Consider the following 9,022-nt stretch of genomic DNA (forward strand, 5'->3'; position numbering starts at 1 on the left):
CAGGTGACATCAGGTGGCAAACAGGTGTTAAAAATGGAGAAAAAACCTTGGGAGAAACCAGGCTTAGTCGGGGGGCCAGTTCACCTCTGGCGAACAGTGCTTTGTTACGATTCAGACAGCTATCATAAGTCCGACGGGATTGCAACAGTCAAAGTATTTATTCCAGTTCCATCCAGTTGAGGATCGTATTCATCAAGGCGGTATGGACGGTTTGTTGAGGAGCTGTGCCACTGGCTGTCGTGTTGATGAGGCCTTCACAGTGGATGATCTAGTTGACTCAATCTCTGCTGACACTTCAGGGCTGCGTTGTGGTCGTGTCAAGGTGCAGGTCCTCGATCACACCTGGATACGGCCAGGTTCCATCTGACCACGGGATAAACAGAGAGACTAATATTAGCGTAGATGTCATTCTTCTTCTGATATAACGAGTACATCCAACTGATGACCAACTGTCCCTCGGAGAGTGGCCAGCAGGAGTCCCAACTGGCTGTTTCAGTCAGACCTCTGTGCTCTCCGGCCTCCTTCCCCAACCCAGGGAAGGTGGCTCACCCCCAGTCAAAGTCAGATCCGTCCGCCCTCTGAAGGTGCTTCCGCAGCACTCGATGGTGTAAAACAGGCCATCACAGTGCTGGGAGAGGAGGTGCAGAGTGGCTCTTCCTGGAGTTTGATGAGGCCCACTCAGAGTCACTCTTGGTGGGCATCGAATTCAAATTTGACCGTGATGTAGCACTGGAAGTCTGGAATGGATCTCTGAGGTCCTGGGGCTCAAGAGGCGATGCCCAGGCCGCCCAGGGTAAAAATTCAAATTTGGTCGCAGTGGATCACTTGAAGTCTGGACTTTGAGGATTATTAAAAATGTACAACTTTTATTCATTATTCATCATTTCATTCATCATTCATTTATGCAAGATTGTTTTTCAAAAAGATGTATTTAAAAGAAGCATTACTTTGCTCGTTGTTGGTATTATATTATTTGAATAGTGCAAAAAAAGTGGTATCAGGAAAAATGCACTTATTTGTGCACACTGTCAAGCATTCCTGCAGCATAAAACAGCTTCAGCCCACAACTGACCTTCAATGTCTTTCTCTGCCTTGAGGTGTGAGCCATTTTACTGTATTTACATACTTTACAGAATTCAGAAGGGAGCAACTGAGCAAGACAACACTTTCTCAGGTTGCCTTACCTCGGACAGGGGCTGAATATTCTCATGATTTGTTTTGTAAACAGAAGACCTTCTCTCGGTTCAGGATAAGCTGCATAATTCGGTTTAGATGTTGACGCGGAGGTCTGGGAGGACTAGGGAGCTACTAAAATGACAAAGAGAGGAAAAGAAAACATTATGCACTTTTATGACTCCACATAAGGACAGTAGAAAAGAGTGTTACATCACCAACGCTAAGGGTTTTAATGGCTGTGTCTGACACCAAACTGCACATTAACAGGTTGATGCAGTCAGCTGTGGTGCTAATAACAATGACATCGCAAATATAAATGACACACTCCACTGTTATTGTTATCATCTACCTAATGAGTGTATAAGCAGACCCAATGCTTGGCAGCCAGAGCTGATATTTGAACACAGGAGCTGATTAAGTGCAATTCATACACAATCACTCAGTGGAACCAGAACCTTGTTTATGAGACGGAAATCTGTTCATCTATTTGTGCCAGTGGGAAGCAGAGCGCAGGAAACGCATCTCTGGAAGAGTCACGCAGATGCCACAGAGTGCCGGAATAATACAGCTGCAAATGGAATACAGAGTGTCCCTCGGAGAGCTCTTGTTGCCGAGTCTTTATCTCAGAATAATCTGCTTGGATTGGAAGCGTTTCAGGGCCTCCCGCAGCTACGTGATGGAGGGAGAGTGGGGAGAGCGGAGGTTGACAATCAGCCACATGGTGCTCGCAGCAGTGGGCCGGTCTCCAGGGGAAGGCCTGGAGGGAGAGAACATGCACACACATTTGAATTGCGTGCATTCTCGCCCACCGTGGACGGAGAAGTCTCTCTCAGCGGTGGTCTCCAAGTGGTCCATTTGTAAGTGGCTTTCCCAGGAGGGGGATATTTGACCAAAAGACCTGCGCTTTCAAGATCAACCAATCATCGCCCGGGTTCACGGGGCCTCTTTCAGACAGAGCATGGTCACACTTTTAAGATGACGGAGAAAATGCATTACGGTGGTGTCAACAAAGTTCAATTGAGTAAAGTTCAGGGGCCGGAAGGCACAACGTTTCTCTGAGGCTGAATTAGGAAATGGATTACAGACAAAAAAGGATTGAAGGAATAAAAACTTTCAAGGAATAGTTCGAAAAAAAATAAATAAACTAACAATTTACAATAAGGTTTCATTAGTAAACATTAGTTAACTACATTAGTTAAAGGCACAATATGTAAGATTTTTTCAATTAAAATATCCCAAAACTACTAGAACAATTTATATATTTTGTTGACTTGTGTGCTTACATTATCCCACATGATTCCAAGAATGTTTAAATCCAGAGAAATTTTAACCAGGACACGGACATGTCCATTCGTCGCCTATCGATGACATCATATGCGCGTTACCCTCGATTTCCAGTTTTATTTTGTAAAAACCATGGAAACACCAAAAGACACTTTAATATATTATGTGTTTTATTAGACAGGTGAGCAACTGTTTGGATACATTAATCGATAGAAAACTAATCATTGCTCAACATAGTAAGTCTTACTAGCATTAGCAAATCGCTCCAGCCGCCTCGTTCCGCTCCAATGGCTTTCAGCCACACTACAGTAATGTTAATAAATCTTTAATACATCAGCTCATCCATGAATACGATCTCTTCCCAAGTCCCATTGGATTCTTTTCCACTGGCTGTAGACGTGAAGACAACACCTCAGATGATTCCGCGAAATCAAGGCGTCATCAAGCTACGCCTTTGTTTTGAATAAGCGACCTCTAGCGTGAAAAATTACATATTGTGCTTTATCATGAACTAACAATGAACAATACTTCTACAGCATTTGTTTATCTCAACATCTACTAATACATTTTTAAGATTAAATTGTACCTGTAAACATTAGTTAATGCAGTGTGAACTATATGAACATTTTTATTACATAACATTATCAAGGTTAAAAAATGCTATAAGAATGTTTTGCTACCGTTAATTCATATTAATGCATTAAGTAATGTTAAAAATGAGACTGTATTCTAAACTGTTAGTATTTCAATAACAGTATCACCATCATGTCCTTGATGGTGAAACTTTTGAATTTGTATTTTTCTTTGAAAGAAATTAATAATTTTATTCAACAAGGAATAATTCATGCAAGGACAGCATATGACTTCTGAAGGATCAGTTTTTAAATTTATTAAAATAGAAAACAGTTATTTTAAATTGTAATAATATTTAATATTTATTGCTGTTTTTAACTGTATTTTAATAAAATAAATGCAGATTTGGTGAACATACAGTAAGAGACTTCTTTTAAAAACACTAAAAAAATCTTACAGATCCCAAACTTTTGAATGGTAGTGTGTATATTCCAAGTCATATGACAATTTTGTGCAAAAAAAAAAAAAACAACCTCCCCAAAACTGTAATTTAATTTCAATTTCAAGTCATTATTCAATGCAAGGCCTGCATGTGATTGGTTCACTACATGCAGAGAAAAATGCAGTAAAATTTGGCACACAATCAGACAAGTGTCTCATGATCTTTAACCATGTATTTTTTCAGCCAGGAATAGCACAGCATTTGGCGAACGTTCCTGACATTAATTTCAGATTTAGTTAATTAACAACTGTATAAGAGTATTTCCCTTTCTTTGCCATTACTACATCGAGCCAAGAAGGTGATGAAGTGTAAATGTAGAGTGCAAAACGAGTCAAGTTTCAATAAATAGCTTTTGGACTAAAAAAAGAGGATTTGAGTTCTGAAAGTTTTCATGTTATATTGAGCTCTTTTATCTTAAAAGAGAAAAGAATTAGATTTTTCATGAATGACCCTCTTTAAATACAGCTGCTGAATGATACGCCATGGAAAATCAATGAAGACGTATGAAATTACATAACAAGTGAATCTAAAAGACACTAAAACTCAATTCAGAGACACTAATGGCAGTGACAGTAAGAAATATCTTGATCCTCATGGTGCACTTAAGATGTTTGCCTGGTAGGACTAGTATGTCTGGACGAAAACCCTCAATGTTACACTGTGCTTTTACTGTGCTTATGGGCATGAATCATTAATCTGTGAAAATGCAATATTTTTCTTTGTTCAATAATATTTTTTTCTGCCATTTTTTTGTTAAAATATATATACAGCATATGTCCTTTTCCTCTTGTGTATTCAGACATCAGATGCACTCAATGCAGCAGTAGGATGAAGTGCATATAATCTGGAAAGCAATGCTAGAATGAATTTACTGCAATGTTTCTGAAATTCATAAACAAAATATATACCAAAAGTGACAGCAGAGACATTTATAATCTTTCAAAAGATTTCTATTTAAAATAAATGCTATTTTTATACTTTCTATTCATCAGAGTCATGAAAAAATTGTATCACAGTGTCAGGGGTTGGTTGTGTATAACCAAACGAAGACGAAGGAGAATCAATATAATGTCTTTAATGACAAAACTCAGGAAATCAGAGTGGTGTATCCAACATACACTACATAACATAAACGAGAACGGACATGGAATGCAGGAAAACACAGGGTACTGTATATACACAGGGACTAACAAGTTACTATAACTAATGAGATGACAGGTGAACTAAATGACTAATCAGACAACTCAGGAAACTAGGTCACAGGGAAACACAATGAAACAGAACATAACTAATACACAGTTTCCACAAAAATATTAATATAGCAGGAGAACTGCTTTCAACATTAATAATATTCGCAATTTCACAATGATTTCTGATGAATAATGTGACACTGAAGACTTGAGTAATAGATGCTAAAAATTCAGCTTTGCCTTCACAGCCTTAAATGTGTCTGATGTGCCTCCTCGAATGTTAAAATCAAACTTATGCCACTGACTAAAAGAGTAGATCCGAAATCGTGCTAAATCAAAAATGTTATGAAAGTGTTGCAAACATCAGATAAGAGCAATTTGCATTTTAATGTAAAAGACCAATCGGAACACAGTATGCAAAATATCAGTGATGTCTTCAATGTCAGTTCTATTTTGAAAGGTGAATATTAGAGATGCACCGATACTAAATTTCTCTACCGACACTGATAGCCGATTATTCAGAGTGATATCTGCCGATACCGATAGTTTGGGGGTTAGGCCTTTTATACATTTTAAATGAATGATAATTTCATTATAATTAATAATTATTCATTATATTTTTAATTATTATATGTTGAAAGAAATGCAAATAAAAACTTTATTTTTTCCATTTCATCAAGTTGTTTCACAGTAACTGGTATCAGTTATAAACAAACACATTATTCAAATTAATATTAACACACATTAACTAAATTCTGAAGATTAAATTAATTATTAACTTTCAGAATGTTATTAATTCATACAATTACTATTAATATTGAATATCAAACTGGTTTCGTAGCATTTTCTTTACACAAAGCACAAATTCCGCTGATTTTCCTGCCTTCTTTTGATTGACAGGATAGCGATAGTTATATTGACCGATAGTTTAAAAACAGCCAATAGTCAGGGCCGATATGTGAAAAATTGCTTTTAATACTAGAGATGCACTGATATATCGGCCAACAATCGGTATCAGCCGATAGTTTAAAAACAGCCAATAGTAAGAGCCGATGTGTGAAAATTTGCTTTTAATACTAGAGATGCACCGATATATCGGCCAACAATCGGTATCAGCCGATAGTTTAAAAACAGCCAATAGTAAGGGCCGATATGTGAAAATTTGCTTTTAATACTAGAGATGCGCCGATATATCGGCCAACAATCGGTATCAGCCGATAGTTTAAAAACAGCCAATAGTAAGGGCCGATATGTGAAAATTTGCTTTTAATACTAGAGATGCACCGATATATCGGCCAACAATCGGTATCAGTCGATAGTTTAAAAACAGCCAATAGTAAGGGCCGATATGTGAAAATTTGCTTTTAATACTAGAGATGCACCGATATATCGGCCAACAATCGGTATCAGCCGATAGTTTAAAAACAGCCAATAGTAAGGGCCGATATGTGAAAATTTGCTTTTAATACTAGAGATGCGCCGATATATCGGCCAACAATCGGTATCAGCCGATAGTTTAAAAACAGCCAATAGTAAGGGCCGATATGTGAAAATTTGCTTTTAATACTAGAGATGCGCCGATATATCGGCCAATAATCGGTAACAGCCGATAGTTTAAAAACAGCCAATAGTAAGGGCCGATATGTGAAAATTTGCTTTTAATACTAGAGATGCGCCGATATATCGGCCAACAATCGGTATCAGCCGATAGTTTAAAAACAGCCAATAGTAAGGGCCGATATGTGAAAATTTGCTTTTAATACTAGAGATGCGCCGATATATCGGCCAACAATCGGTATCAGCCGATAGTTTAAAAACAGCCAATAGTAAGGGCCGATATGTGAAAATTTGCTTTTAATACTAGAGATGCACCGATATATCGGCCAACAATCGGTATCAGCCGATAGTTTAAAAACAGCCAATAGTAAGGGCCGATATGTGAAAATTTGCTTTTAATACTAGAGATGCGCCGATATATCGGCCAACAATCGGTATCAGCCGATAGTTTAAAAACAGCCAATAGTAAGGGCCGATATGTGAAAATTTGCTTTTAATACTAGAGATGCGCCGATATATCGGCCAATAATCGGTAACAGCCGATAGTTTAAAAACAGCCAATAGTAAGGGCCGATATGTGAAAATTTGCTTTTAATACTAGAGATGCACCGATATATCGGCCAACAATCGGTATCAGCCGATATATCGGAACATCTCTAATTAATATTCTATCAAATTCTAACAAAATGATTTACAAAACAGTTTGAACTGAGTTAGTACATTAAGTGGATTGGCTGAAGTAATTGAAAAAGTTTAATATTTAGGTTTAGGGATTTAGAAAACCCCATAATCAGAATGTTAAGGAATAACAATGTAGCCTTGTATATCTTCAAAATAAACCCATTCATGCTGAACAGATGTCTAAAAAATATATATATGCTATCGGGGGATTCTGGCTAAAGCATAAAAGTTACTAACCCCATCACAAAACCCTGAAGCACATTTGCTGTTCATCAACTTGTATTTGATGTTGAATTGACCTCATACAATCTTCCCCATCACATTTACTCAGTCATAAAAGTTTAAAGGCTAATGACTAATATGTGAACTAGCTTGTTCCCCGCTAACATTTCCTGACATCCTCATAATTGCAAATGCATCCAAGCAGATAACTTTCACAATTGGATGCTAGCCATTTGTTGACCACTGCAGTCACACACTGTGACAAGAAAACAGTACTTTTCCTCATATGCAATACTAAGAAAGCCATTTTTGTAAGAACAAGAGCATCTGCTAAATGACTTTAATGTTAATGCAAATGCAAATAGGACAGTATAATGTAACATGAGGACACAGAGATAATTACAAAAAGTTGCACACACATATCTTACAATAAGGTTGTAGTTAATAAAAATACATATACGGGATCTGTCTGGGGCGAACACGAGAGCAGCTAAATTTAGCATTAATGGAGCATATCAGTGAGGTTAAATGAAACCAAGATGATGTGCGAAGCTTAAACCACTTTGCATTCTGGTATCTCATCCTCTGCTCTGCATAAGAAGAATTTTGATGTCTAAAAAGCTTTGGCAATACAAATCTGGAACAAAGCAATGGCATTTTGTTTGGGTCATTCAGGGTGAGACTCTCCATCAAATGGAACAGGCCTTTGTTTACCTCTTCAGAGTATCAGGTTTGAATAATTCATGCACATGCATGCAAGAATCATTTGGCTCATCAACAACATCGATTTGCCAAATAGAGCCCACCTAGAAGTATAAACTCAAGGACCAATCAAAATTCTAGGTACGCATTTGGAGTAACCAGCTGAGATTTCTCTTATGTTTGACCTGACAATCAGAATATCTGAATGTACTGTACATAGTGTGTGACGCGAGCCTTTGTGCTTTTGTCTGTCTATAGCATGCTTCACATTTACTGCTGGTCCTCTGCTGGTGGGTATTTGGTTGGCAAGTAATGTGCAACAGGCGTATAATTGTGCGCTTATATAAAGCTGCATAATGAAGCAGGTGCATCGCCATCTCAATGCCAATCTTACTGTCAATCTCACTGTCAAATTAATAATGCATTTGTCTACAATTTCAATGCCACGTCTACAATACCGATCAAAAGTTTGAAATAATTAACATTTTTAATGATTTTGAAAGTCTCTTATGTTCTCCAAGTCTGCATTTACTTAATCAAAATACAGTAAAAACAGTCACATTTAGGTCTGTCAAGAGATTCAAATTTTTAATCTAATTACATGATGTGGCGATTAATTAATCTAATTAACCACAATTTAATTGCACATCAATTTTGGCTGAGAAATTGATCATTTTAAGTGATTATTGTGTAAAGCATCAAATAGACATTACAAAAAGTAGCTTCAGAAAGAATAGAATTTATTACACATGAACTTTTGGACCATGAGGTTGAGTAAATGATGACTGAAATTTCATTTTTAGGTGAACTATACCTTTAATTTTTTTATTAATACGGAAATACGAAATTATTTTTTTAATAAAATTAGACTCTAAATAAGAAACTAAAACTGCCAGTAGGTGGTGGTAAATGTCTTAATGGTTAAGTCATTCATTCATTCATTCGATTCATTCAAGTCCAACGAGTCTTATGAATGGTCCGCCGAATCATTGGTTTCGCTCGGTTCGTTCAAAACCCGGATTCAGAAATGAAACACCACTGGGGCATTGCGCGGTGACAAACAGTTCTGCTTTATCTTTATAGTTTCATTGGCAAAATTGAACCAAACAGACAATATTGTGTCTAAAATAACACA

The 9,022-nt window shown here is 37.2% G+C and overlaps 1 protein-coding gene across 1 annotated transcript in view; it reads right to left on the minus strand.

The window, feature by feature from the left end:
• The window catches only part of fibcd1a (fibrinogen C domain containing 1a), a 172,992-nt gene extending 171,676 nt beyond the window's left edge, over positions 1-1,316 (minus strand). The window contains exon 1 of the mRNA XM_048209264.1: positions 1,185-1,316. The gene's annotated coding sequence lies outside the window, so the exon portion shown is untranslated. The remainder of the gene's footprint in view (positions 1-1,184) is intronic.
• Between the last annotated feature and the right edge of the window lie 7,706 nt (positions 1,317-9,022).

Source organism: Megalobrama amblycephala, linkage group LG12 (genome assembly GCF_018812025.1).
Source record: "Megalobrama amblycephala isolate DHTTF-2021 linkage group LG12, ASM1881202v1, whole genome shotgun sequence".
NCBI lineage: Eukaryota > Metazoa > Chordata > Actinopteri > Cypriniformes > Xenocyprididae > Megalobrama > Megalobrama amblycephala.